Source organism: Rosa chinensis, chromosome 1, assembly GCF_002994745.2.
Source record: "Rosa chinensis cultivar Old Blush chromosome 1, RchiOBHm-V2, whole genome shotgun sequence".
In the NCBI taxonomy this organism is placed as follows: domain Eukaryota; kingdom Viridiplantae; phylum Streptophyta; class Magnoliopsida; order Rosales; family Rosaceae; genus Rosa; species Rosa chinensis.
This window is the reverse complement of record NC_037088.1, coordinates 42,702,896-42,726,082: the sequence shown is the minus strand read 5'-3', so window position 1 is coordinate 42,726,082 and position 23,187 is coordinate 42,702,896. Positions and strand designations below refer to the sequence as shown.

The 23,187-nt window shown below is 39.2% G+C and overlaps 2 long non-coding RNA genes across 5 annotated transcripts; both read left to right on the top strand.

Moving 5' to 3' along the window:
* The first annotated feature begins 961 nt into the window (after nucleotides 1–961).
* LOC121051060 lies at nucleotides 962–11,622 on the top strand. 2 transcript variants are annotated; one of them, XR_005804991.1, is made up of 4 exons: nucleotides 962–1,208; nucleotides 10,635–10,709; nucleotides 10,830–10,934; nucleotides 11,309–11,622. It is a non-coding gene; the product is annotated as an uncharacterized LOC121051060 (long non-coding RNA). The 2 variants fall into 2 exon arrangements; XR_005804992.1 differs by lacking the exon at nucleotides 962–1,208 and adding an exon at nucleotides 10,315–10,401.
* Nucleotides 11,623–14,387: 2,765 nt separating this feature from the next.
* Nucleotides 14,388–16,768, top strand: LOC112176870. 3 transcript variants are annotated; one of them, XR_005810543.1, is made up of 5 exons: nucleotides 14,388–14,779; nucleotides 14,905–15,042; nucleotides 15,150–15,180; nucleotides 15,713–15,776; nucleotides 15,865–16,768. It is a non-coding gene; the product is annotated as an uncharacterized LOC112176870 (long non-coding RNA). The 3 variants fall into 3 exon arrangements; XR_005810549.1 differs by having other exon boundaries at nucleotides 14,905–15,058; XR_002927181.2 differs by lacking the exons at nucleotides 14,388–14,779; nucleotides 14,905–15,042; nucleotides 15,150–15,180 and having other exon boundaries at nucleotides 15,564–15,776.
* The last annotated feature ends 6,419 nt before the right edge of the window (nucleotides 16,769–23,187 follow it).

Here is a 23,187-nt window from a genome sequence, read left to right as displayed (position 1 = left end):
ATCCTCTCCCCTATATAAAACGTCGAGCAAATCAGTTTGCCTTCGTTTCGGAAAAGGTATATAGCAATATCTTGATTTCAGGGATTGATTGGAACAAGTTAAGTATCCGTTATCTTGATACTGATTGATTTTTGAAATTCTGCAATTTATCAAAATAAATACCTTTGTTCTCTCCTTCTTTTGTTAATTAAAGATCAATTCAATTCAATTCTTTGTATATGAAACTTGATTTCAAAGTCGGCAACTTTAGTCCTCCTCGGTTTCTATCTCTCCCTGCGCTCAATGAAGTCACTCCAAGTAACTCTTTGGTTTCTGCAATTTTTTTTTTTTGGCGTGGTTGCTTCATAGAACATAAGCTTTTTGTTGTTTACGCTTAATAGAACATAAGCTTTTTGTTGTTTACGCTTAATAGAACATAAGCTTTTTGTTGATTAAGTAAGCTTTTATTCAATGAGTGTACCTCTATTCTGCAAACAAATATTATTGACGGTTGTTTTTGCTTGATCCTTTTTCTCTGTGATTCATGATTTACTGGGTGTGGGTAATTCATAAACTTGGCAGTGCTTCATTATTGTGTGTTTATGAATTTTCATGTTAGATTGGATCTAATTTTTAGTTTTTATTTTTATTTTTTTTATTCTTTCCCTCCATATGCATGAGTGATTGGGAAGAAAAACAAACTAGAGGTGAAATCTTGAATTTGGTTTTAGTCTTTTGCATCGAATTGGTTGAAATGTTGAAAAAGTTTAAGCTTACAGTGGCTGCTCATGAAGATACTATGTGGGTGCTCTCTGGGTTATCTATGGTTTCTATTAAGCCTCTTTGCTTGCATTTGATTTGGTTGGGTTAGGAAATTGGGGAGAAAAGAAAGACCTAAATTGGATGCTGTGTTGTTCTGGATTCATATCGAAAAGTCAAAACTATGAAGTGATATTAGGTCTGTTCAATTGAACTGTTTCTGGGTTCAAAAGTGCATGCTTTTCCTCTGCTTATGTGGCTATGATGTTCTCAGCATAGAGTTAACTTTTATGTAATCTGCCAATGTATATTGATACAACTCACTTGGTCTTGGAAGTTCAGCAATTGCTTCCTGATGCTCTTTCTTTATGTCAGAAAACTATCTCACAAGATCTGGAGTTGGAATCACTTTTTCTAGGCATGTCTCCATGATCTGGAGTTGGAGAATGGTATTGCTATTCTGAATAAAGGTACGTGACAATTTTGTTAACTTTTATGTAATCTGCCAGTGTATATTGATACAACTCACTTGGTCTTGGAAGTTCGGCAACTGCTTCTTGATCCTCTTTTTTTTATGTCAGAAAACTATCTCACAAGATCTGGAGTTAGTCAAATAGAATAAGATTGAGAATGAATTTTCTGATATATTACTACACCCATTCTATGGTGTATATAAATAGATTACAATCGTACTACAACGTACTACAACTATTGTGCACTACTGTACTACACAACATATACAAGGTAAGAAATTACAACAATATATTCCCTAGTGGCCTATTCCTCACTACTACAAAAAGGTCATCAGACGACGGTGGATTTGTGTTGTGTGATGACCAAGCTCACCGTGGTCTAAACGAGTGTTGTGTGATTGAAAAATCAGACAACGGTGATTTCACCATTGTGTGATAATAGTTTGCTCAACAGAAATACCTATTTCCGTTGTGTGAGTTCTGCGCAGCATGTGCCTGGCATGGCATGCGCGGCGATGCCTCGGCACATTCAGACAACAGAAGAGAAAATTTTGCCGTTGTCTGAGATTCATAACACACAATAGGTATGACTTATTCTTTGTTGTCTAAGATTCATAACACACAACGGATATAACTCATTATTTGTTGTCTGAGACTAATAACAGACAACGGATATAAATTAATATTTGTTGTCTAAGGTAAGTAACACACAACTGAAGTAAAATTATCTCCCTTGTCTGTTAATTACTTAGACAACAGTGATCATTTTGTTTCTGTTGTGTGTTATGAATCTCACACAACAGAATTTTGTTTTCTTTTGTTGTTGGTTGTTAGTTCATACAACAACTATATTTGGTTATCCGTTGTGTGAATATTGTAATCAATTGGGTACCAACCAGTGACTGTTGTAGGAGAAGCCTCAATTTTGAACTCTTTTATCATCATACAACACATGGTTTTGCATTAAAGAGTTGCATGACTGAATATTAGATAGTAATTAACACATAAACAGTACTCTATTCCATATCATTCAATCACCATTTTTCAAACATCCATACATTCAAGATAGATAATGTACCAAACAAGAAATCATTCCTAGCTACCTATAAATGAAACAAAAGCTGATATAATATCTTTTCGCTTCAACGAAGTTTCCTTTTGAAGAAGAACAAGGGCAGTCACAAGAGACTTGGCATTTGGCCTCTCACGAGTTTCATACTGCAAACACCATGATGCTAACCGCACCAGCTCAATTCCTGGGATCACTCTTTCTGCCAGAGAAAAGATATTAACATTCAGATCAACTAAAAAGTTTCACCTCAATCAAGAAATGTGTTCAAAACTCATCCATACAAATTGTACATAATTGTAGCACATCTGCAAGTGCATACTTGTACACACTTCCAAATAGGAGTATGATTTGAAATGGTGGTCACAATTTGAAAATGACTTGGAGAAAAGGCTAAAACAAGAAAACTATGTATTCACATTCCTTTATCTGCTTATTCATTGCATATGGCTTATGAATGGCAAAGGCTGAAGTACCCAAAAATGACTACGACTTGTTAACTTGGGAGAAAATTGGGTAAACTAGAGAGAGTGCAGTAACAATGTAAGCATGGCCTTGAAAAACTTGAAAACACTAATTTCTGACTTGAGCATCAGGGAAAAGCTTTTCCTTATTTTCATAAGCTGGTACAGATTAAACTCCTGCAATAAAATATATGGCATTATAGCAATGACACTCTTCAGTAACAACGAATAATATCTTTTCTTCATTTTTTTTAGATTGCAACCTGTAGAAATGTCCAACTGATTCTAAGCAGAAGAATAAAAAATAAAAAAATTAATATGAAGCATGTGCCTTATTCATTACTAAGTCCCCTCCTTCAAGACTACAGAATGGCATGGATGGCATGAAAGGACAAGTACCAAAGGACATATCGATACCGATTTAAGACCAGACCAGAGCAATTGGTACCGCCAACAAGAACAACTACTAGCTCAAGATAGTGTCACCCAAATTTTATAAACTTAACTAATAGCTTTTCATCTATACTAAGTAAACATCGATCAGTACAGAATCGATATCTTACTTCTCACAGTACCCATCAAGAGTAACAAGAAAATAATAGCTAATACACTCACTGTGGGTCTAAGGCATTGCTTTAGCAGAATTATTAGAACCAAAATGATTGTTGATTCATAATTAAACAAAACCAAATACCAACGGCCATTATAAAGAAAAAGATTTGAAACAGCAGCTATAATCAATTGACAGCAGTCCAACTATATCTACTTCCCTTGTTTACCAGATCAAGCATCAGTCCAATATGACTACAAAGAATCTCAAACATCATAGAACAACTATGAAAAAACAGAAAGGACAAAACTATTACTACAAACATTGACAGAAAGGAATCATATATATCATGAAACAGCAGCCCACTATCATTCACATGCATAAAGCAGTATAATTTCAAAAGATCAGAAGGTGGCAATCAAGAAAAAGATAACTATTACTACAAACATTGACAAAATAATTGCTAGAGGTATGATGATGAGAAATTTTAAATATTAGTCAAACTTTGCCCATAATCAGAGGCTCATGGTTCTGATGAGATTACTTGCAAAATTACACAACTAGTTCGCAGAAAAAGAACAAAGACTATCCTTGCAGTTATACTACTAGTAAATGTAAGTTTTATGAGGATAAGGATGAGAAGATAATATGTTATCTTCTCATTTGCAATGGCTGGATTACGTACCATATACACACAACCATGGCACAGATGAAAAAGATTCTCGAGTATATGTTCATAGCTTTCACTAGTCTTAAGATTGGTAGCACCTGGCATCCCTTCCCTATAGCATGATAAGCCAAAAGTCAAGTTCAATTACAATAAGCAACCAATAACGCACACTTGAGAAACTCCTAAGATAGAACAATGCAAGTACAGATAGATAAAAGGCTTCCTCCATTCTAATACGTTGTGGATTATATCAAACTATATGCATAGTTCTATCAAAAGACAAGCCAAAATTCAACAAAGCTAAATACAGCTGCTTCAAATAAGCATACTTCTCCAGTAACCACTTCAACAATTCCTACTATTCTCTTGGTTTAATTGTTAGTTTTCGCTTTCCTCTTTCTTTTCTATCAAGTGTTTAAGCAATCAAACAAAAGCTGTCAAATTAAAAGTTGTAATACACACATAAGAACACTTGCATACATTCATCGTTTCAGGACACATATATAGAGGGACTGAATACTCACAGGTAGAGTAATGAGATCAAAGAAGCTCTGGCCATAGTGCAAAACCAAAGCATCAGCAATGATCTCAACCCCATGACAAGCCTCAACCCACAGCTGCTTCTCCACAGAAGCCACAGTGACATCAGCTCCGGCTCGGCGCAGAACATCGACGGCGATCGCCGCCTCCATCAGCTCCATGCCATTCGCAATCGGAACCAAAACCTGCAAAAATTCAAGTCACTCTCACTCTCACAAAACACAAAACCACAGAGAAGCAGTAGTGCTATTACCTTCTTGGTGGGAGAAGCAGAAGCTATGGCGGTGGAGGGAAGAGAGAGAGTGAAGGAATTCTAATACTCATTTAAACTACAAGAATATGAGCAATCGCAGTCATATATATCATCTAAGAAATCCTAAACAAGATTGGTCAAAAGAAACATACTTTTAAGAGATACTGATACTCAATTACCCAATAAATATCATCAGATGATAAAAAGTTAAAAACCCAAAAGATTTTAAAAAGATATAATCTTTTGTTCAGAAATGCCAAAACAAAGAAATACAAAATAACAGACGAATGAAAATGAACCAAGAGGCAACAAACACAAATCTTTACCAAGGAAACAAACCCATTGATAAGCTCAACACATGGATATGAACAAAGTGACCGACAAACAAAATTTATAAGCAAAATGCAAACTCAGATAAGAGCTTCAAACGAAAAATTAAAATACCTGTGAAGGGGAAGTCTAGGGTGACTTTGGGGACTGGAGGTGGTTTGTTTTGGAGCTTTGTGCGGAGGTGGTGGCGGCGGTCGAGAGTGAAGAGGTTAAGGACATCAAAGCACAGTGCGTTCGCCTCCACCATCGCCTCTGCTGTCTCGGACAGCTTCGTCTTCTACATCTCTTCGATTGACCCTAGTTTGAAGGCGAGGAGGAGAGACAGATGGAGGAGAGAGAAAGTGGATCTAGGGCACTCTATCTCCTCCATCACTGAAGAGGATTTGGATTTCGGGGGATAAAGAATAGAAGTAAGGAGATTGAACGATTGAGAGAGGGTTTCATGGAGGGGGTGAGAGAGGGGTTTCACGACTAAGAGAGCTCGAGAGAAGGGTTTTGTGGAGGGGGGAAAGGTTCCGACTGAGAGAGCTCGAGAGTTTCGTGGAGGGGGGAGAGGGAGAGGGGGTTAGGTTTCATTTTGTTTCATTTTTCTTTTGGACGCGATGTGGCTAGGGCGGGTTGGGAGGCACAACTAAACTTCAATAAATTCTAAAGTCGCTCACACAACAGAAACCTAACAAACTGTTGTAAGAGTGCACTACATAAAATCAAAATGCAAAAACATGGAGGGAAATATGCCGCCTACAGCATTTTGGCTCAAAATGTTGCCGCTTATGTTCCTATTTCACACAACAGAAAAGTACAACTTCTGTTGTCTAATTTCTACAGCTTGCACTAGGTTTACCTTGTGGAAGACAAGCAATCTTCCTCAAAATTTGGCATCCAGTTTTCAATCACACAACGGAAATCCCAAACACCGTTGTATCAAGTAGCCCAAATTTTAGATTTCAAGAGGCAACCACGACTCCAAAGTGGAGGGAAATCTGCCGCTAAATTTTTTAAGACTCAGACGACAGACATTACTTAATTCCATTGTGCAATGTAGTTCTAATAAAAAAGTTATCACTTTGTTGGCATTCACACAACAGAAGCTAACAAGTACCGTTGTGCAATAAAGCTTACTTAAACACACAACAGATGATTTCTGTTCCGTTGTGTGATTAACTTTTTGTAGTAGTGCCTAATAGGGAACGATGACTCACACTAACACTCCCCCTCAAGTTGGAGCATATACATCAACCATGCCCAACTTGCTTAGTGAGTCATAAAACTCCTTCCTGGAAACTCCTTTGGTAAGAACATCTGCAAGTTGCTCTTCAGTTGGAACAAAAGGAAAGCTAATAATTTTGGCATCTAGCTTCTCCTTTATAAAGTGACGATCAACCTCCACATGCTTAGTACGATCATGTTGTACTGGATTCTGTGATATGTCAATCGCTGCCTTGTTGTCACAATACAACTGCATGAAATTTTTGAGTTTGAAACCTAGATCACGTAACAGATTTCTCAGCCACAACAATTCACACACTCCGTGAACCATACCTCTATACTCTGCCTCAGCACTAGAACGTGCCACAACTTTCTGTTTCTTACTCTTCCAGGTAACCAAATTACCTCCCACAAAGGTAAAGTATCCAGATGTCGACCTCCTGTCTATGATATTTCCAGCCCAATCTGCATCTGTGAAGCCACAAACCTCAAGAATATTGTTGTGTTTAGAAAACAGTACTCCCCTTCCTGGAGCTGACTTTAAGTATTTCAAAATCCGCATAACAGCATCCATGTGACTTTCACTCGGATTATGCATGAACTGACTCACCACACTTACTGCATATGCAACGTCTGGTCTAGTATGAGCCAAATAAATCAAGCACCCAACTAACCTCTGATCTGGATCCGTCAAAATACCTCCTGCCTGTGTGACTTCTCCTTCTCCTCCTTCTGATTCCTCCCCCTCTCCATGATACAGTTCTTCAAAATATGAATGCTCCCCCTGAAGAGCTGCATCTAAAGAGGAAAAATAACTCATGTCCTCAAAGAAGGTAACATCCATAGTGACATAGTACTTCCTGGTAGGTGGATGATAGCACTTGTACCCCTTCTGAGATACCCTCCGTAGCCAACAATCACACACTTAAGTGACCGGGCATCCAACTTAGACCGCTGATTTTTAGGAACATGGACAAAGGCAACACAACCAAAGACACGAGCTGGAAGATTATGAAATGAAGGTAAGGAGACATGAGATGCAAGAACCTCAAATGGAATTTTTCCCTGAAGGACGCTAGATGGAAGACGATTGATAAGATAGGAGGAAGCATGTACAGCATCGCCCCAAAGCTGCTTAGGCATATGAGCACTAAAGAGAAGAGCACGAGCCATATCAAGTAAATGACGGTTTTTCCTTTCAGACACTCCATTTTGTTCTGGTGTTTGTGGACATGTAGTTTGGTGAACAATCCCATGGGTTCTAAAAAACTCTTGGAAAACATGATTAACATATTCCCCCCCCCCCATTGTCAGAACGAAGGACTTTAATAGTGCTATGGTATTGTGTTTGAACGAGAGTACGAAAAGTTTGAAAAGCTGGAAAGACTTCATTTTTGGTTTTTAAAAGAGCAACCCATGACAATCTCGGACAATCATCAATAAACAACACAAAATATCTCATACCCGACACAGTGGGCTCTCTAGATGGCCCCCAAACATCAGAATGAATCAACTCAAAAGGAGCAACACTGTTATTAGAAATACTAGGAGAATAAGTAGCACGATGACTCTTGGCCAAAGCACACGTTTCACAATGTAAAGTAGACTCATCCACACCAATAAACAAAGTAGGCATGGTTTTTCTCATAAGACTAAAAGAGGGATGCCCTAAACGGCGATGCCATAACCAGATTTCACTTAGCTTATCAGAACTCGAAGTCAAAGCGGCCCAGGACTGTGCTCCTAGTTTCTCTCCTGCGTATATCTGATCCAGATGGAACAACCTGCCCCTCAAATACCCCTGACCAATTATCTCCCTGGTGAGAAGATCCTGAAAAAACACATACATAGGATAAAAGGTTACGGAGCATTTAGACTCAGTATTCAACTGGGGAACAGATATCAAATGATGAGATAAGTCAGGCACATATAACACATTATGAAGTTCTAAGGTGGGAGTAATACGAACTGACCCTGACCCTAACACTAGAAAGGCCTCACCATTGGCATTGGTTACATATGACACTGGTGGGGAAGACAATTCAGTAAAATATGATTTGTCATAAGTCATATGATCAGAGGCACCAGAATCAATAATCCATGTATCAGAACCAACAAAGTTAGAAACCTTTAAAGCCATACCAATTTTACCTCGACCAGCTATAGAGGCTGTAGGAGTAGCTCCACCTGTTGTATGATGATCTTGGCCAGCCACTCCATAGAAATTCAGTTCTTGGACCAATTGAACAGCAGCTGCTCTCGCCTTAGGACAATAACCTTGCTTTTTAGGTTTAAGGTGTGGATTCAACTTCCAACAAGTCTCCCGAACTTGCCCAAGGTCGTTGCAATAAGAACAGTGAGGACGGGCGGTTGGTGAAGCCTTGTGGGGAACCTTGTTGATGAAGTGGGACTGAACTTTGCTGCTGAAGGAAAGGTGTCGCTGACTTGGCCTGAATGGCGAGGCTAGACACTTCAACCTGTGCATGTTTGACACTCTCCTGCTGAGACTCATCCTTGCGGATATATGTGAAAGCTGTGTTCAAACTAGGAGGGTCTATCATTCTTAGCAATTCTCCCCTGGCACTGCTATGCTTCTCATCAAGCCCCCTCAGGAATACATGGACCCTTTCTAGTTCCTTCTCCTTCTAGTACCACACCAGATCTTCTTGATTCTTGATCTTGCAAGGACGTTTCTGATCAATTTCAGCCCATACATTCTTCAGCTTAGTGAAATACACAGCTATTGGTTGCCCATTCTGTTGCATACTAGCAGCTTTACACATCAATTCATGAACCTTTATAAAATCAGATTCGTTGGTATACAAATCCCCCAAAGTCTTCCAGATTGTTTCAGCAGTCTCACACTCTTCCACCAACTGTAACACATCTTCAGTCATGGCTTTGAACAAGAGAGCCATCACAGATCCATCATCATCCTCCCATTTAGCATAGGCAGTCACATCTTCCTCACCAGGAGCTTTGGTTGCTCCATTTACATGCCCCATCTTATGTATGCCACGAAGATGGACATACATGATCTTCTTCCATGTTTGAAAATTGGTGCCATTGAGTTTTGGACCACCAAACGAACCACCATCTGAACTTCGAACATAAACCTCAATCTTTTGGACCTCATTGATCTTAGAACCCTGTCCTTCACTATCATCACTACCCATTGCAACAATATAGTAGTAAAATCACACAAAATATGCAGCGGAAAACAGACAGAAGATTTAAAAAAGAATAATAGAATGTGCAGATTTTTTTTTTTTTTTGAAACCTGTTGCACGGGTTGACCCGGGTTCGACTTTGATTGCAGACGCCGATCTGGACAGAGGAAGCAGACGCCGGTCGGAAAGAGAGAGCCGATGCTGAGCTAGTACTCAATCAATGGGTGACGCCGGAAACACGAAACGATGCCGGAGATTGAAAGGAGCGATCGAATTGGATGCAGCAGACTGGACAACGAAGCTGCAGAAGGCTGGGCAACGACGCTGCAGGTCGTTCTTGGATGTCCGCCGGACAAAAAAAGGTACGGCGTCGATCTGGGCAAGCGACGACGGCTCTGGACAGAAACAGAGGCGCGAAGTCGATCTGGGTAGTGGAGAGCGACGACGACTGAACGATCTTGGTTTGACGCGGTGGACCCGGCTTGATGAGGAACTGACAAATGGTCGGTCTCTAAGAGACGAAAACCCCTTTGGATAAAAGATAGAGAACGACGAAGACAACGCTAGCAAAGGGGTTTGATTCTGTATTAATTCCTCGGATTGAGGAAAAAATTGGACAACTAAAGAGACAAAGTCCTTTCAGATCTTTGCTCTGATACCAAGTCAAATAGAATAAGATTGAGAATGAATTTTCTGACATATTATTATACCCATTCTGTGGTGTATATAAACAGATTACAATCGTACTACAACGTACTACAACTATTGTGTACTACTGTACTACACAACATATACAAGGTAAGAAATTACAACAATATATTCCCTAGTGGCCTATTCCTAATAGGGAACGATGACTCACACTAACATGAATCACTTTTTCCAGGCATGTCTCCATGATCTGGAGTTGGAGAATGGTATTGCTGTTCTGAATAAAGGTACGTGCCAATTTTGTTAAACAAGAAAGTATTTACGTTTTCGCTAGGTTGTGATAAATAGCATCACATTTTTCCATGTTCTAATATCAAGTCATTTTATCAGAGAAGACAATAGTTTGACTGCATCTTTGATTATCTGAGATACCCATCTTTGCAAAATGGTTTCTTTTGTTGTTTTTAGTTATAGGGTTTTAGTATTTTAAGCTTTTACTAATTGTAGTTTGTGACTTTAGGTTCTGCCATTGGTATTGGATTTGGAACTTTGGGATCGAACCTACTTTAGCTACACTTACATAGGATCTAGAAAGGTACAAAAGTATGCTTAGATTGATTTTGTTATGCAGTTTTTCAATACTTCCACATTATTGTACGAAATATCAATATTTGCTGATTTGGACAAATTTTTACATGTAAATGTAAACAACTAGAATAAGGGGATTGAGTTTATGCTTTCGGTCAGCGGAGGCAGCATTCTATCATGGATTGGACATGATTATTTTGTTGTGGATGATAAGACTGCTGCACATCATGAGGTAATCAACTATTGATATCATTATTATTAATATGGAGATAAGTTGATGGGAGAAAAATTATTAAAAGAGAGTATCTGCTTTGTAGTTTAGTAATCTATATCTGATGCTAGAGACTAAGAAGCAGATTCGTATTGAAAGAAGTTATATCATACTTCATGTTAATGAACTTCAAAATGCTACTGATTCTTTTGCTTTCAACTGCTCTTTGGGTTGCTGAATTAATTTGATTCCATGTTGCTCAATTCATTGTATAAATTGCTCTTTGCATTCCTGAATTAATTTGATTATGTGTTGCTGTGCGTTTATTTTAGACAACCTATAAATTGCTATTTGGGTTCCTGAATTAATTTGATGAAATCATGGACAATATGCAGGCAGTAGGAAACCTATTACTTCAGATGGCTGTCAATTCATATATGTCATGATATATGTGTTCCTGCTGTGAGAAATTGGGTGAGGACCTTCTCTTCCTTACTCTCACTTCTAGCTTTGTAATCAAGACTAAATAGTGAGATCTTTTCTATTCCATTTCAGTAGAATATTTGCTTAAACTATGTTATATGCCTCACTAATGTATAAAAATAAATTACCTAAGTGTTTGTTTATCATTCTGCTATTGGTTGATTTGGCTTTTGGATAGTGTGTTTGAGGTATATTAGATTTGGTATTGTTTCATTTGGTTTTGACATAGTCTAATTATTGATTTTGTAGGTTTTTTTGTGAAGAGGCTTTCTAAATTTGCCTTGGTTGCACTGATAACTTCTAAAGGAACCAATCATGAAGTTTATGAAACTTGATACTACTAATAACTTCTCATGCTATAAGGTAAAAGCACACCTGATTAAATATGAAAGTATTTTTAAGATATGCTGCATCATTAATGAATAGAAGGTTGTTACTAAATGACTCTTTTTTTTAAAAAAAAAAATTCTGCTGTCGATTTCTTTTGAAGTTTCAGGTGATCTCATAATTCAAGTGAAGGGAAGTAGATATTTGCTTCACAAGGTATACTCAACAAGTTCCTCACAAAATCCAATTAATTATTGCAGGCCAATGTTTTCTTGAAATTAATTCAATTCATTTTCACAGGTCACACATTGCAGCTTCAAGCATTCTTCAAATCTTGCATACTCCACGGCTGGATGGACAAAATTTCCACTCTTATACTCTACAAAGCATGAAGCTGACAACCTTTCAGATCAGTACACGAATGAGCTTTGTGGTTGTTGTACATAGTGTTAAATGAACATGTGAAAATTTTGTTTCAAACTGAAAACCTCGTTTGATTATGGGTAGTTGTTAGTTCACTTAGAACGACAGAAATTGATAACTGTTATGCACCCCTAAATGCAGTTATTTTTGTCTATACAAGCGGTTTCATTTGTAATAATACCAAGTCCCGCAGCAAAGCGCGGGTAAATTTTCTAGTTGATGCTATGTACGAAGTCTGCTATCAATTATTCCTATCTCTAGACTCTACTGCATTGTGTAAATGTAAATATTCACACTGCTCCAAGAGTATTAGAATGTTCTTGGTAGATTGTTAGCTCTGTCACATTGTCTAAATTTTCATGAGTAATGTCTCATGTGTTTATATCATTTATCTATCATGAAATTGAATGTGGTAGTTGGTTGTTGGTTGTTAATGTTACACAACTTTGAAATGGTTCATGCATACATGTTATACTAAAACATGTTAAAGGTTTATGTGACCCCATAAAATTAATAGAAGATGTATAAGTAGGTTTCTTTTTTAGATCTCCATATAGATACATCTGTCTATTCGGTGTTTTTATCTCATTATGATTAGAAAATTAATAGATATTAAATTTACATAGTTTTTCACAAAATTGATCTTTAAAGAGACTTAACACTTGGAGTGTTTTTTTTTTTTGACACCCTGTTTTTTTTCGGATTGATCGTGGTATCTCAAAAACTTCTTAGGCCCAATGATGAATCTGTTGGGGGCCCGAACGACTAACATGACATTGCAGCCTCTCCACTGGTCACGTTTATGATTTAGCAATTGCACTAAACCGACCTAGTCTTCAAACGTTGGACATAAGGGTTCTACATCTTGAACATTCCTGTGGAGGGACCCAATTTATCCACTGAACCACTTGTCTTGATTTAAACCTTGAGTAGTTTAAATCAATGAATTAAAAAAAAGCGCCTTGAAAGGCAGAATTTTACCATCAAAATGTCTCAATTTTCAGGGCTAGGTGCAAAGGCACACAAGCTAAAAAGCGCAAAAAAGGGGCTTGAAGGCATACGCGCCGATTGCTACTACTACTACTGCATATTGAGGTTCATGTTTACTTTCTCCCTCCTCGACAGAGAGCGAGAGAAAAAGGAAAATTTCATTGATAGTCGTCGTCAAGAACCTTGGGGCTCCCAATCTAACATCTCGCTAAAATTCAATATGGGAGGGGAATCCATGATCAAAGTGATTGAAATAGAACGGAAGATCTACTTTAGGTGGAGAGAGAGAGAAGCTTTCGTGTTGTCCCTATCCAGAATCATTTGATTGACTTGATTCAATTCAGCTTATATCACTCAATGTTACTGTTAGATGCTCACATACATAATACAGTCTCTGTTGTTAACCGTTAGATGCTCCGCTTATACATTTATATATATTTATATATGTACATATTAAGAATTAAAATATCTGTGATATTTCCGATATATTCCCCGATGTTGAGGAAAAATTGCACACAGTGAGCGTAAATGTCACCCAACATAATTTCACTCATATTCATTTAGTGAATAGAGTTTTTATTATTTCGGGTTCGATCCATTCAAGACAGACTGTGTCTCTTAATTACAATCCCTTATTACAGGGAAACACCCTTTGATTCCATTTATGAAGAAACCAATTGATGGGATGTGTGTTTGTTTGTGTTTGCGGCTGCACCCGGATATTTGACTGGGTTGCCTACGTACCCTTGGAGAGGGATCAAGCCACTCGTAGTTCAAGAGTTCCAATGAGTGAATGACTCATTGGAGGGCTTTGACTGGTGGAGTCAAGGATTCTGTTTGGAATTGCAGTTGCATCTAGTGGGTCGCTAGACTGCCTATATACCCTGTGAAGGCATTATAGTTCATCATTTGATATTTAAATGAGTAGATGACCCATTTATTTTGGATTTGTGTTTGAGAGATTTGAAAGGTTTAGAGCCTTTGAATTTTGTGTGATTTGGGAATAATTTGATTTTCTGGTGCTGGGAGAATTTGACTGGAGTCAGTGATTCATTTGGGACTGGCTGAATTTGACTGGTGGAGTCAGGGATTCTGTTTGGAGTTGCGGTTGCATCTAGTGGGTCGCTAGACTGCCTGCATACCCTGTGAAGGGATCAAACCACTGTAGTTCATCAGAATTTGTAGATTTGAGCTTTTCTTGGTTTTGTACCAAAGTCCGGATATTTTGATATAGGCATCCATGTCGCCAAGTGAACTCCGGGTCGCATTTTGGAGTGTTCATATTGAAACCAGTGACACCCAAGAAGTTTTTCTCTTTTCTTTTCAAGCACCCGTGTGAAGCTTATTGGAGACCCAAATTTGATAAGGGCACCCAGCTGCTATTTTTACTCGTCCACTTTTTCTTTTCTTCTTATTTTTCCTTTTCTCCTCGGCCATTCTGCTTCTCCCTTTTCACCGCCTCGCAGTGCCGTATCAGAACACTGCGAACTTGGCGCTAAGCTTTTACCAAGTGAAATTGGATATGGATTTGAAGAGGTAACTTGATCTGGAGATGGAAGCACGCATGGGTCTTCAACTAGAAGGAATTTCTCAACTCTTGAAGCTCGAACTTTGCTGTATTGCTTCTTCCTGTGAGAAATTGGGTAAATACCTTCTCCTCCTGATTCTACACTTCAACTAATCGTGGATGCATACTGGGTAATAACTCCTTCTTGTTGAGCTTCTTTGATTTGGAGAGAAATTGATTTTGCTTGTTTTCACTTTCCAGCTTTCTTCAAAATTTCGGGGCATGTCTTTTGGTGTCTGCATATTCTTCCACTTACTTTGCTGGGATTGCATTTTGTGATTCTCTCCTGAACACTTGGTGAGTTGGGATTGCATTTCGTGCTTCTCTGCTGAATGCCTGGTGAGCGCTAAGACGGGTAATTGCTGCCTCAATTAAATTTGTTGTCTCATAGCTACCTCCACATGAATCTCAAGTGCTTGATTGAGACTTTTGTTTTTTGTGTGCAGGCATATCCACTTGAACGTGGCTTCCCAAAAAGTGAGTTGTTGCCATGGCATATAATTCAATTATCAAAGTTCAATTGATTTATATTTGTCTGCAACACCACCGCTTGGTCTCCTTGTTTTATACCGGTGCTTGTCTTTTTTTTGCTTCAAAAGATTGTCCACCATGATTAATTAAGGTAGACTATCCATTATGCCTTGATTTTTTCTTTTGATTGAGAGAAGACCGCGTAGCTAGGCATCTTAATTGGTATTTTGTTGTTTGACTTGCATGCCATGTGAACTTGCAGCATTCTTTAACAAATCAACCTTTCTTGCTTAGCTTCATAATATATATTTTGTGGTTCCTCAAAGCACCTGGAGATAGCCTCGTTGTTTAGCTTTTATTCAGAGTTGTAGCACAACACACTCACAATTATGGTTTTGAAGACTTTGTCATTTACATGAATGTCATATTCTTCTTCTCTTTTTTAGACCCAGAACAATAATCAATTGTCCATGATCGGTCGTTCTTTCAGCTATTCTCTGCAATCCCCTGTATGACAGAGCCTTTGTATGTGCTGCAGACGCAAGTGCAAGCGAGGGCTTTGACAGCAAACGCCATTTCACCGCTGGGATTTGGTGGACAAAGTGAGTCCAGATTTCTCACACAGAAGTGAGAGGCTTCTGCTTCACAACTTAGTGTCAGGTTTCTGATTTCTTTCCTCCTTGCTTGCAGGTTGTTGGAAATACTCCAAGAGAACATCAAGGGTGAACTTTCCTCTCCAGACACCAATTTTGATGATTTGTGGTTTGTCTCGCTTGGTCAATTCCTTGTGTGGCTTGTTTGCAAGTGGTGCAAGGCCATTTGTTGTGTTGCGGTGGAAAGGAAGGCAGGAGGTAGAAGACTTTTGGTGGTGACCGTTGTTGCTTCTGCAAAACAGCTCTTGTGGAGGCAAATGGGCATTGTCCTTGTATGATGACACTGTTTTCTGCTGCAAAGCACTTGTTGGTACTCAACAAGGCTTAAAAAATTCCACCGGATTGGTCATACACCCATTGATACACATGTATCGTAAACGGGATTGCGACCGCTCCGGGGACCTCCATAGCTCCATGGTGACACAGGTAAAAGAGATGCTGCACAGAAAAAGAAAGTAGCACGGGTGGATCAGAGAGGCCCCAACCTTTGTATTGGTTGCTTGTTGGCTTCTTGCTTCGATCAAAATTGCTGAAATGCTTCCTCTCTCCTCTGCAGCAAGCTTCACCTCTTTCTTGATGTATTTCCTGTGTCCGCTTCTGCTCCCCTCTAGCCTTTTCTGCTCCTCCTTCGTTGCCTCTCTGCTGCCTTCCAGTCCTTCTCCCCAGCCTTTTTTGCTTCTGCTCTCCTGAGTCTCCTCCTCTGCTTTTGCTCGACTCCTCCCCTTTGCTTGTGAGGTTGAGCCTTTTTATAGGCAGCTGAGAACCCAAACGGTTGGTTGGAGATGAGGATAACATGCAATTTAAATTCAAATTTGAAGCTATAATCTGTCACTTTGAAGATGATCACAGCAGCAACAAAACTCCAATTTTCACGTTGGAAGCTTGAACTGGTAGCTTTGTTTATTCAAACTTTGGATAGGTACAAATCTCTTTCATCTTGACTCGGTCTTGAGTTTGTAAGAGGCGGATTTGATGCCTTCACGTTAGGTTGATTGCTTTCTTTCTTTCTTTCTTTGACTGACTCATACATCCTCTGTAATCTGTGGTGATTGCATATGTATTTGAAAACTTGTTGATAAGATTACACGTTCAAAAGAAACAAAAGATCTTATAGTTGAGGCCATTTTTTGTTTGGCTTACTGCATGTGTCTCTTCCTTAAGAGATAAGCATAGAGAACAATTAACCAATCACTCTTAATTAGTTTGGTCTACCTCCCGTCTCTTTTGCTTTGAATTCCTTTGATCAAACAATTCAAATTAAATTGCTTTATTGATCTGGTGGATTGCTTTGGCCTCCAACTTCTACTAAAGACCACGATCACATTTTGTAGGAGTTAATCAAATTGGACTTTTGAATTTTTTTTTTGTCTCAACACCCGATATCTGCCTTTTTGGAGAGACCTATATATCATAGGGGGAAATATCTTATTCCACAATTTCTGTGAAATTTCTCCTATATCGTCAAAATCAAATATCCCCCCGATATATTAGATATTTGGGATACATTCCCGATAAAATGAAGAAATGTGAGCCCCGGAAAATTTATCGAGCTTAAATTGAGATCATTCAACAAGTTACTTATTTACGATCTCGATAAATGGCAAGATGCTCGAGAAAATTTCAGAAATTTTCATAAAGTGAAATCCTCGATGTAAGCATTGGATAATAAAGTGCACGACACGACGAGTTCGTGGGACTTTTTGGGGAATTTTTCGGATACCCGACCTATTTGTTATGATTTTCCGAAGTTTTGAGATTTTGGAAATCATTTAAGAAAATAGAAAATGTCGTGGACCAATCTGGGTCGTCTGTTGACTCCACCGCTTAATCTCCACCGTTGGATTTGATCTATTTGGACTATAAATCCCGTGGAAGGGACCAGATTGCATCAGAAACATCGAGAGAGATTGAGAGAGGTCGACCCATTCTTGAGACTCGGCGACCCGATCATGTGACCCGACCAGAGTGACGCCGTCCGGCCACCGATCGACGGCGCACGAGCTCCATTCCCTTCGTCTCTGCGTCGCCTACCTCATTGTAGCCTCTGATCGACCATGCACTGAACGGAGAAGAAAGCCCGACGACGAGAAGCCCGAACCTTCATCGGCAACCTCTGCAATTTCCGGCACCTCCGGCCACCTTCTGGGCCGTCTGTGGTATAAAACCTTTTCTCCTGGTCATGATCTTCAAATCTGTATAATTAGTTTTCAGTTTGGATTGGGTTTTGATGGTTTTCGTTTTTGGGTTCGACGTTGTTGCTGACGCCGGCTACTTTTCCGGCTCTTCTTGGCTTGCCTCGGTCTCGACTGCAACTATAGGCAAGGTATTGGGAAGCTTGCTGGGAAGATCACGTCTACATTCCCAGTTCATCATCATCTTTGTTCAATCGAGCTTTCTTGGAGTAGTTTTCGAAGGTATAATTCCAAACCTTGAATTCAAAGGTTGCTCTTGTGATGAATTCAAAAATTGTGGACTGAAGAGCTCTTGAATTATTTCTGTCCTGGAGATTTGGTTGAAGCATGGTGCTATACATAGTTTGATCGAGTTGTGTAGTTTGGTGGTTTGAGGATTTCTTTGCAGATTGTAGTACCGGAGTTAATATCGAGATTTAGATGGAAATTTTTCTGTTTGTTGGCTGGAGAATCGATTAAGTTATGGATTGAGAAATTGGTTGTATTATTGATCAGAGATTGTGAGTGCGTGTGTGAGGTTTCTGTGAAATGGATTACTGGTTATGAGTGAATAAATGGTATTGTGTTGTTATGTTTGATCTGTGGCTATTATGATTTGGGAGGTAACAACACAGAAATTTTGAATTGGTTGTGATGTTGAATGCTTGAAAGTGAATTTAAAAGGTGCTAAGGGATGATTTAAGTTATGTGGGTGTCCATAGTAATTCGATGGAATTTACTATGCGACAAAATGTGAAATAGAAATAAAAGACCAAGTATTGGGTGAATTAGGATAAATCGTTTACGAAATTGGAAACATGATCTTTGCTTGTGTATATGTTAAATTGATAGTAAATGAAAGGAATTATTATATATGTATAATGGGTGGCCTTAGTAGTTGGGTGCACTCAATGCATATTTGGTCGATACTCTAAACTTCATGTAAATGTTCGGTAATTTGGGGTTTAATTATTGAATCTACCTCGATTGGTCAAACATGGTTAAATGGTCAAATGTGGTCAACCCTTGGTCAACTCCTGGTCAAACCAGGAAAAGTTGGGGTTGGACAATATATTAATCGTTGAGATTTCGTTTAACTGTTCAAAAGTTATTAACTATCGAAATGTCGGAATCTAGGACTCCAGTTACCCGAGGAACAGAAGGTTCGCGACTCTCGGAGTACGTGAGAGAAAGCGTCGGAATCCAGGTAGGGATTCAGGATTCTCCTTGGTTGGTGATTTTCTTTTATATTTTATTAATGTGATGCATGATAAGTGGTATGGGTTGGTTATGTAAAATGCAATGCATACTAACCAATCCGTGAGAAAATGTGTGATGGCTTGAGAGCGAAGGGTGGCTCTGACTTCCTTGGGTTCGATCCCCTTAACCTCCGGAGGGTTAGTTACGCCGGTCGTCCGGGTATTCCGATCGTAATAACGGGCCCGATACGTGTGTGTAGCTAGGTAGTGGACGCCTCGCTATGCTTACCTGGTGATAAATTAATTTGAGGTAAGGTCGTGTAGTGGGTCTATGGGACCGGCCATCAGGTAATGCTTGGTTTTGGCGCCGTATTTATTTAAGCATCATGCATCGGTTTTCAAGTTGAAAAACATTAAAGTTTGTCGTTCTTTTAAATATTTGAATATGTTTTCATACTGGGCAGCCCAAATATTTGTTTATTGGTTTTGAGTCTAGTTGAGGTAGAGTTCCTGTTGAGCAGCGAGGACGAAAGCTCACCCCCTACAACAGTATGGATGCAGGTACTGTGCACTGGTGATTGGACAATGGCGGACGGAGATGGGTGTGCAGAACAAGTTTGGTAAACCACCTTCTGGGCTTTATTCTGATTTCCATTTCTCAAACTTTGTGTCCCGGAACTTGTGTGAAACTATTCTTAGGTCAAATCTAGCTAAATTCTTATTCCTTAAATTTTGTACCTCTTGAGTGAGCTTTCAGTTCAAGTCTAGACGAACAGATTGAACCTAACGATTTAAGGATTTTCACCTCAAAAATATCGGTAGCTTCCGCTGTGTTTTGCAAAAAGTTTTCTAACAAAATGCCTAGCGGTCCTCTAGAAGAATTGAGCTTTCGGTTTATATTTTAGAGCCCCGCGGCACTGGGACGTGCCCAAGATGGTGAGGTACGGTTTGGGGCGTTACAAGAAATATCTGTAAAATCTTATGGAAAAAAAATAATAATAAATAAAATCAGTTATTCACAGAGAAACATACAATATGAAACCTCTGAAAAAAGAAACATACAAGATGTAAAAATTTAATGGTTTTTAGTCAGGAATCAGGATATGGCCTAATAAAGAGGCAAATTAACCTATTTGGAAAAAATACCTCGAACTGAAACCTCTGAAGACAGATTTAGATGAAGCGAATCCTCTCAAGGCGAATCTGGGTGAGGAGAAATCCCCTCAAAACGATTCTGGATGAGATGTAATTCTCTAAATGCAAATATGTGAAGAGAGATCTTCTTATGGCGAATCTGGGTAAGGAGAAATACCTTTAAGGCGATTCTGGGTGAGAAGTAATTTTCTAAATACAAATCCGTGTGAGGAGAGATCTCCTCAAAGTGAATATGGGTTAGGAGAAATCCCCTCAAGGCGATTCTAGATGAGAAGTAATTCTCTAAATGTAAATCTGTATGAAGAGAGATCTCCTCATGGCGAATCTAGGTGAGGAGAAATACCTCAAGGCGATTCTAGATGAGAAGTAATTTTCTAAATGCAAATCTGTGTGAGTAGAGAACTCTTCAAAGCGAATATGGGTTAGGAGCAAGGTTCGAAAAAATGCTAGGCGCTTGTCGGGCGGTGGAGAGTAGACTAGCGCCCAGACGCCTAGGCGAGTGCCTAGACAGAGCCTAGGCGGTTTTATATTTTTTTAATTTTAATTTTAATTTTAATTTTAATTTTAATTTTTATAACATTTAACTATATATATATATATATAATTAACTATTTTTTTAATTAAATAGAGATAGTGTTGAACTAGTATTCAATTATCCATTCATATGTCTTAGAGGCTTTTCAAAAAAAAAAAAAAATTTGAATATCCAACAAAAAAAAGAAGCAGCATGCAATTATGCTTCTTGTTGGCCTTAGCATCCTATCTTTTCTCTCTCTCTTTCTGTCTCTCTCTCTCTCTCTCAAACAATAAACTACTCCATTTGTTTTCAATTTTCATTCCTCTCTCTTCCTCGTCCTCTCATTCACAAAACCAGTAAATCAGTAGCCACCACCGCCATATTCTCTCTCATCTCTCTTCATCGGTTTTTCTTCAATTTCTTTATTGTTCAATCAATTACCACACAAAACAAGTAGAAACAAGAACGAAGGTTGCGATGACGATCAATATTTTAACCTCGTGGTTTTTATACTACTCTGATCAGAGCCGACTCCTTCACTTTCTCTCCCTCTCCAAGCCGTTGAACTCCATGAAATAACCAGTAAATCCTCCTAGAAAGACCGCCTAGCGCCCAACCACCCCCGCCCAGGAGCCTAGTCGCCCGTTTATGTCGCCTAGGCAGCCGCCTAATCCCAGTCCACCAAACATCTCCAATTTGACATTAGACGAGTCGGAGAGCCGCCGCCCAGCGCCTAGGCGGTCGAGTTTTAGAACACTGGTTAGGAGAAATCTACTCAAAGCGAATTTGGGTGAGGAGTAGTCCTTTCGGGGGAAATCCGAGTGAGGAGTGGAATTCAGGTGAAGAGAAATTCTCTGAAGACGAATCTGAACGAGGAGAATTCATGATGAAGCAATCATATAGTACGAAGTCATATGTCTTAGTTTGATTATTATACTTTCATAGACCAGCGAGCAACTTTTCAACTACCTAAAGTCTCTTTTTGGATGTAGATAAAGTTGACATTCATATGTATTTATATATAATTCCAATAAATTGACTCTTTCAAAAAAGATATATTTTCTCGGATATCCCCGATATTTCTGATATCTCCCTTTTTCAATGTTCCGATAGATATGTACATACAAGGGGAGTCAGAGAAAAATTCCACAATTCAACCCTCTCTCTCTCTCTCTCTCTCTCTCTCTCTCTCGGGGGTCAAACTCGGACTGCGTCAAAGGTTTTTTTTCCAGATTTCCTTCTCGTCAGGCGGCGCTCATCGGTGGTGGTTCGCCATGCCGTATGTGCTGCTGCCGGGCGGGTCTTGAAAGCAATTGCCGAGTAGTTTCCTGAATGGGGGTGGCTTGAGGTTTAGCGGAGGGGTCTGAGCTGATTGGTTTTGTGCAGGTTCGATGGGTGTCGTCGGAAGCTTCCACGATTGATGGCGGCGGGGCTTCATCTGGAGCTTTCTGGAATATGTGGTGGTGCCGTGGCTATTGCGGTTTTTCTGGTTGGATCAGGGTGGCAGGCGACGTTTGTGGTCTGGGAAGATCGCTAAGGTGGTGGGGCTATGGTGGATCTGGAACGATCGTGGTGGCGACATGGCTAGGCGGTTCTGCGAGGTTTCGTGGGGATCGCGGCGGCTGTGGGTCTGGCGGAGATCGGTGGTGCTGAAGGGGCAGTTTGGTGGCAAGCACGGTCAACCTCTTTGCTGGGCCTTGGACTAGACCCATTCTTTGGGGCTGCCCTCTTGGCCCTTAATTTAGGCTCGGGTGTTTTTGCCGTAGACCCAATTCTATGTTTTTTAGTTTTGTCTAAATTACATTAATTCCTTGTATTAGGATGCTAAGCAATTTGTAGTTGGATGTTAGCTTGCGCACTAAACTCTGCTATGTTTTTGCACTAAATATTTGAACCTCCTGGCGCACCACAATTGCGTGCATTGGCAAAAGGAGGCTCAAATCAAAAGTAATTTTTGTAAGCCTAGTTTCAAGTTTAGTTTTGGCAAGCTCTTGGTTAACTTGAGCAAGATTTGTAACAATGAATGGTACCGGGTGTCCTTATGGACCGTTTGTATGTGCCGTTCTGGTCGTTCTATCAATGAAATTTATTTGAACTAAAAAAAAAAAAATAGATATGTACATACAGATTTTTTAATTCTTGGTACGTATTCTTTGTGCATATTAATTCAATTCATGATGCAAGACTGACCCATAGATAGATTTTATTTTTGTTAGCTTAACTATGAAGGATTATCATTAATTGTCTTTTTTTTTTGTTAGCTTAACTATGAAAGATTATCATTAATGGTCATAAATAATATTTTTCCTTTATATTAT